The sequence below is a fragment of the Patella vulgata genome, chromosome 9, assembly GCF_932274485.2.
Source record: "Patella vulgata chromosome 9, xgPatVulg1.2, whole genome shotgun sequence".
Classification (NCBI taxonomy): domain Eukaryota; kingdom Metazoa; phylum Mollusca; class Gastropoda; family Patellidae; genus Patella; species Patella vulgata.
Window position 1 is genome coordinate 20264886 of NC_065887.2, and position 7609 is coordinate 20272494.

The 7609-nt window shown below is 35.0% G+C and overlaps 1 long non-coding RNA gene across 1 annotated transcript; it reads right to left on the bottom strand.

The window, feature by feature from the left end:
* Positions 1 to 3870: 3870 nt before the first annotated feature.
* On the bottom strand, positions 3871 to 7609 carry LOC126831752 (uncharacterized). Its single transcript, XR_008789177.1, has 7 exons — positions 7521 to 7609; positions 6979 to 7038; positions 5788 to 5964; positions 4982 to 5120; positions 4606 to 4714; positions 4306 to 4378; positions 3871 to 3990 (listed from the first exon to the last, which is right to left on the bottom strand). It is a non-coding gene; the product is annotated as an uncharacterized LOC126831752 (long non-coding RNA).

Here is a 7609-nt window from a genome sequence, read left to right on the forward strand (position 1 = left end):
GTATCGAATATGGCGGCTAAAATTGACCATTCTCAGAAATAGAAAACCAATACAACACAATATGTTTGTAATATGACATTTTATAAGTTTTCGAGGGTGCTGATTAAGAATATATGGTCAGAAATGGAACATGAACATCCAATGTAGTGGTAATACTAAATGGGTGTCTACAACTGTTACATCTGAACAACGATCATGTCAGGTACAAACTCTGTATAATGAAATGTTTTACTCATGTATTTCCAGACTGTATATAATTAACGTAGGATAACTACACGGTAGCCAACTACGATACGCTCCACATCACAGAGGCAGCTAGATTCTAGGTTGTACATTGAAAAACCAATCGGATTAAAATACAGATCTATATTTCGTTTCGTTTTTTTTTATACTTTCGATGGCCTACACTACATGAAGATCTGACCGGTTGTTGCGATAGGTCACGTCAGAGGTCATACGAGCGGCAAGTGAGTGTTACTATTGGATTACCACAGTTCCGTGCAAAACACGCCTAAAGCTCGTCGTAACAGACCGTTTCATTAGCTAATACCTCGCACTATTCAGAACATGTCAATGATAACAACTCTTCCAGTAAAACGAAATTTTGAACTATAAAAACGAAACGAAATACGATCTGTGTTTTAATCAGATTGATTGAAAAACCTGATTTTTAGAATTGTGTTCTCCCTGCATAATCTGTTATAGTGAAAATGTGATGTATCTGATGCGACCGAATCGTGCTGGGCAAGAGCAAAGGTCAAAGGACACTGCTTCATTAAATCTAGCAGAATAAAAAAAAAAAAATAAAACTCTATCCAGAGTTCACAAATTTGATACAAACTAGAAAAGGACGTCGAAACGAGAAATACAATGAAAGAGTTGAAGAATTAAACCAATTAAGCAGCAAACAATATCTTGGTTATAACTACCCCATTCTATTTCTGTATAGAACATATGAAAAATACGAGTGTCTTAGATATAAAAATTTCTTATCTATGATATAGTTTTTCTAGACAATTTGAAACTGCACTCCCACTTTTTCGTGATCATTCAATTGCTCCGAAAACCAGGTTGGTTAAGTATGATTCCTTATAAATTTAGTCATTATTTTATGGTCAAAGTTAGGTAATGCTACTGACCCACGCTAGCTCACTAACCAGGGAATCTCGGGACATAATCTATTGTTGTTCGGAATTGTCCAACGTTGTTTCTCCTCGAAAATCGATTTGTGACACTACCATCCTGTGTCACAAGACTATCCTTCTTAACGACACCAAATAAAGCGATGTCTTAATATTCTATAGTTCTAAAATCCTCTTTATATAAGGAGAAAAACTACAACAGTTTTGATCTTTAAAAAAATCCAGTGTAAGTTATAACCAGACCTGTAGTCTGCGAATGAGTTATAGATTGACCAATGAGGAATTGTGACGTGGATCAACCACCCCGTCCTAATACATGTATAGGAACCGAGGAGGAAGGGGCAACTGATGGTGTCCATAGTCTTCTGACAATTCGCTCAGAGACGTCCATAACCAAAATAATTTGCAGGAACCTAATGAATCCAAATCTAGTTGCCCAGTCTAGACAGATACTCCAAACTGTCTTAAGCACTTATATTATTCTATCTATGTCCCCTCATACAAAATGGAATGGAATGGGGTTTAACGTCCTATATACTGTTCTGCTCCGACTGGGCTAATGAAGACGGGCATAGGCCATACAGTGGGCTACGAGGGAAATTTTGATACCCCTGTATCGAAATCCAACTGCCAAGGGATCTTTTACGTGCACGCTAATGTATACACGGGACCTCGGTTTTTCATCCTATCCTAACAACTAGACAGCTGTCCTTGTTAGGCCCCAGCCCTGCAAATTTAATTCTAAAATAATATTTCAAATTATTATGAAAAAAATAAATAAATGGATATTTCCCATTTTGTATGAATAGGTACATAAAATAGTACGCGGCGCAAAATGAGTAAAATGCGGCAATTGTGCCCGGTCGGTTATGTTGTACAGTTGATAAAGAAGGCTTTCGTATTGCCGTTGTGAAACAGTCTGCAACATTACCCTGGGTCGGCATAGCAATGAGTGCAACTGATAAGAACATTTGACGAATGGGCAAACAGATGTAACCACACCACTATCAGTAGAATATTTAACTAAAAAGCGGGGAGTATACAAATATATATTTTATATGTATGACCTTGATTAATAATTACATAAATGATTGTTAAAACTCATTTCAGCTACACCGTTTGGACCTAAACTACATTTAATAATCTCCTCCTTCATATTTCTGAAAAACCGGAAGCTAACTATTTCATTTGGTCCACCAGAAAGCGTAAGGAACATATCCACTGAATTAATTCTAATTTCTTTTACCCGATTACTAGACACTGGTGCCCATTTGTTCATTTCACCATACACTAAAACGTTGTCATGTCTGAAATGAGAATGCAATATATAAAAATAGGTAAATATACAGAAGGATCGTACCAAAACCCGAAGACCCGTGTATACATTGGCGTGCACATAAAAGAACCCTTGAAAGTTGGAATTCCAAATAAGAGTAGGCCATTGGACCGCTGGCCAGGCAGATCTTTTTATAACACAATGCATGTCGTTTGACCGTCTTCCTTTGCCCAATCGGCGCGAAGCAGTGGGCGTCAAACCCCATTTAATACTTTCATTCATTGAAAAATTTATCTTGAATGCCTTTCTAATCTGTGATTTGGTTGCACTTTTAGATCCACGATACTTTATGATATAGTAGAACACTAGCCGTGTGAACGACTTAGACGAGAAGTGCTCTAGAAAGAGTACATATGCTCTGTCTTGAACACGGCATCCGTCACTACTTGTAGCTGACTGTAGCAACGAATGTATTTTAAGAAATAAAGTTCTCGCCATTTTATCATATAAATATCTACAATTCTATTTGTCCAGAAATCGACATTATATGATTCATTCCAACTTACCCAACTTTAAAAACCGGACTATAATAATATAAACAAAAAACTGTAGTTGCACAGTCAGTGGTTATCTGTAGAGGTTTGCTGTCAGTAAATTCGACAAGGTTGACATTAATATATAAATCACTACTCATTAATGTTGCATTGTTTGACGACTGAAATTATAATGACACAATATTACTAATTAATAGTGTGGTATTACCCGATAACTGAAAGTAAAGCTTGACATTACACTGTAGATCAGTAATCATTAATGTGGCATTACGACTGAAACTAAAGGGTGATATTAATATATAGATCATTATTCATTATTTACAGATTTTGATAAAGAGCTGCCCCTTCTTGCTATAATAGCGCAAAAATAGATAACGTAAAATGAAAATATGGAAAGTTCATTCAAATTACTTCATACTGAGCCAAGTTATCACTGTTTGTAGTTTTGACAAGACGTGTGCTTTGTGGTAGCCAGGGCACTGGTATATTCGAGACTTATCCTCGCTTTCCCATTTTTAAATTAAATTTTTAAATTGCGAACCGTTCTAATCTAGTTAAAATCTCAAGTATCCGATGCCATCGAGTGTTGATTATGGTCTTGTTTTGTCAATAAATGTCAAATCAATAGTTTACATAACATTTCAGGCCCAAAGAAAGACATGTAATAGGCAGATTTAGCTCTTGGATAATGTATGTTTAATGATTAAAATATGGATTATTTATGTGGTATTACTTAATGACTAAAATTTAGTGTTGAAATTAAAATATGAATCATTAATGTGGTATTACTTGTATTTTCACAAATAAAACGCCCTTACAATTTGCGTAATGATTTATAACAAAACTTAATTGATATCGCAATGTTAAAACTTACCATATCCAACCCAGTATCTTGAAGAGATAATGAATAACCACTCTTCATGTTGGCAGCTGAGATTGCTCCAAATTTATATCCAGATATATCAGAATAGGTCGTGTACAGATCTCCATCAGGACCAAAATTATTTCCAAACGCCATCTATAAATAAGCTATACGCATTAATATTTCAATCTATAAATATTACTGGGAGGTTTTGTTGAGATCTTTTTGTTGCGGTACTAACCCACTTTGAATATATGATGGCAGCTACTTCGAATAAAGTGTATATAATATTATAGTGGTTAGTGGAAATGCGAATATTTATTTAATCATTGTTAGAAGTGCCAACACCGAACTACTCTTTAGGTCTGCTATACAGAAATTCTAAGGCACTATTTGGAATCCTGTCATTTATTTCGGGGACAAATAAAACAAACTGAATATATATTTTAAAAATATAACTTTTTAGGTTACCTGTTGAATTTGTTTATTGATGGCTGTAAAAGGAACGGCTGGTTTTAAAATCAATCCTTCTGCATTACAGCACCTGAAAGAGAACATACTGCTGAAATACCACTACACCCATTTTAATTTCCGGATACATGCATTTCAGTTGCTGTCTCCACAATGCACCGCTTAGTCCGTCAATTTAAGCGCCGATCACACTAACCTCTTGGTTGGGTCCATCGAAATAAATTAGAAAGAAACGAGCATGTCCAAAACGTAATTTAATTCGATGTTTTGGGATTAAATCTAATGGAAATAAGGCATTACCTTAGAAGAAGCGTGACGTTAGTTGTACCAATCTTATCACTTGGTCCAACTGGTCCAGTGCTCATTGTTGCTATCATTGATTGTAATGCTGTGTTTGGTTCGCTACCATCTGTAACAAAAAAATAAAATTGCTATTGTAACGAAAACTAAAGAAGGTAGCGTCCAAAAGTTAATAACAATGGGATAACATAATAACTAAAGATGTTACTTACCGCGAATCTGCAAAATGACTCCATTATATTCATATAGTTCAGTGACAAGGCGAATTGTAAGTTTATTCTTGACAAACCGGGGGGGGGGGGGTAACGGCACCTTTTCAATATAGAGGAGTTTACTCATGTAATCCTTCCCCAATCAAAACATATATTTCACTTACTATATGGATTACCAGACTGTTCAGTTGTTGTCCAGAAGTTGTCTTTATAAGGAGCCAATCCCATGGCTTCAGCAAAAATAGACGAATAGCCAATCCTCCAGTGATCAGACCCTGGAACATTATCTTCCATTACACGAGCCTGATAAAAGAAAAGGCCGACAGAGAATACTTTGGCTTTCAGCCGTTATGAGTGATTGTTTTTCTCAATAGTATAACCCCCTTTCTGATTCATTCTAATAATTCATAGTTGAGATATTCGAATTTGCTTCTGTAGAACTGTTTTTCAGACAGCTTAAGGATCTAACCTTCAAAGATAACGCGGACGTCAACATGTTTACTAATTTTAGTTTAGTTCTTAGCTTAAACATATCGACATTTGAACAAAAAAAACCCCAGTTAAATCTCAACGTTTGCTTAATTTGTGGAGTTTTATTGATCTGTTTCCATATACATTATCAACGTATTTTATCTCATGTGTTATTTTGATTAGTAATGAGGCAGCAACTATCCGATTACACTATCGCTTCCAAAGATAAAGCCCAAGTAATTTTGTTGACTAATCTTAGTTCTTAGCTTAACCATATCGACATAAAATCAATTATATATCAACGTTATCTTTATCTGTGCACCAAACATTTTAAATGTAGATCAATACCACTTTGCAAAACAAATCGACTGTATATAATTATATACCCAAATAAAACATGATTATTCCTGTGATTCACAGTTTACTTACCGTTTTGTAAATGGAGATAACCAAACTACTTTGTACATACAACAACCTAGTTTGGGTTTCTATAGCTTACCTGTGTAACAACGGGTATTTCTAGAGATTGCATAACATGTCGAGGATATTCCATACAATATTGAAGAGTTAAACCATTCTTCTTAGCAGCATTACCCATTTCCATCATCCATGTTTTGGCAGAAATAACATCAGATACCGTTTCGTTGATCGAATCGGTGTTCATGTACATAAAGTCCTACAACACATAAAGAAATACATAATGTATGAAGACTGTTGATGGGTAAATAAAGTACCATTTAAGTGTACACGGCTTGTTTTGAATTAAAAGTAGTTGAACCTCTTTGATTTAGTTCTAAGCAAAGTATTGAATTGGGGCGGACTGGTGTTTTATTTCAGTCTTAAATGCAGATCTATATCCACTTTGCAAAAAAAAAAAAAAAAAAAAAAAATCAAAAAACAGAAAAAAAGAAAAGAAATCAACACCCCAAATCTTAGAGATGGATCAAACTGTATATTTATTTACTAATTGCGGCGAGGACACATAAAAACACAAACCATTATCTCAACGTTGGTTCTATCTATGCCAATTAGATTAAACTACAAATGTATATTTCGTTTCGTTTTGTTATACTATCGATGTCCTCTACTACATGAAGATCTGACCAGTTGTAGTGGGGGTCGCGTCAGACATTTGCTTAACCAGCGTTGATGCTTCTGGTAGGATACCCACAGTTTCCCGCAGCGCACGCCAAGAACTCGCTGCAACAGATCGTTTCATTGGCTAATCCCTCACATCAAACGCAGATTATATAGCAACTCTTCCAGATCCTAGTGATAGTAAAGACATGTAAAGCGAAATTTTGAACTATAAAAAAAAAGAAACGAAATAGGATCTGTGTTTTAATCAGATTGTATCTATGCACGTCAAATGGTCAATGAACACAAGTCAAACCACAAGGTTCGATACAAAATTGAACCTTTTTATTTTTGACACGAAAGCAATAGGTGCTATGTTCACTATTTAAAAAAAACATTTTATTAATTTTTAGGGATCAGAGTAAGGTTATTCTCGTCGTTATCTTACATCCAGTTTAATAAGGTTTTTATTAAGTCAATTTCCTTATAAGCTAGATTCGAAAATGGTCAAATTTAGAATACAGAATATGAAACAAAATACATGGAGAAATGAATCAAAATAACATACAACATGGTTCTTAGAGGAATACAGAAAAACATCAAATTGAATTACCTGCTCATAGACAATCAATCCCCAGGTCCTACTGTATTTAAATAAATCATCCCAGAATCTCTTTAAATATAAAAAATATATAACACCTATCTTTAAAATAAATATATAACACTTATCTTTAATATATACAAAAGTTATAAAAATATTTACAGCTTAACCAATCGTGCTGTACTAACACCCTATTTGTTAAGATGTTGACTTGATACTAGGGGCTTGGTTTAACGCGCACACTTTAGATCATAAGGTATGTAATTGAGTCAAGTGGCGTGATTTTGATTCCCCGTTTGTCCGTAACAAGACGAGTAGGATCGCCTGTCCATCCTCGTGAGTTTTCTGCGGGTCCACCGACTTCCTCCTACTGCTTAAATCCCCCAACGCACAGGCGAATTATTGAAATAAAATTGAACTATCAGTCCCGAAATGACATAGTTTGTGTCGAGTGGACGTTAAACCTTATTTCTCTCTATAAATATTATGTAGTTTAACGTATTCTTCTGAGAACACAAACAACAAGTGGTATTTGTTTTACAAACTATACTCACTTCTTCAAATGGTAGAGCATTTCCATCATAATCTAGTAAGAAGTTATAATTGCCACCATTTTGTCGAGCATACGTGGTTTGGTTAGACC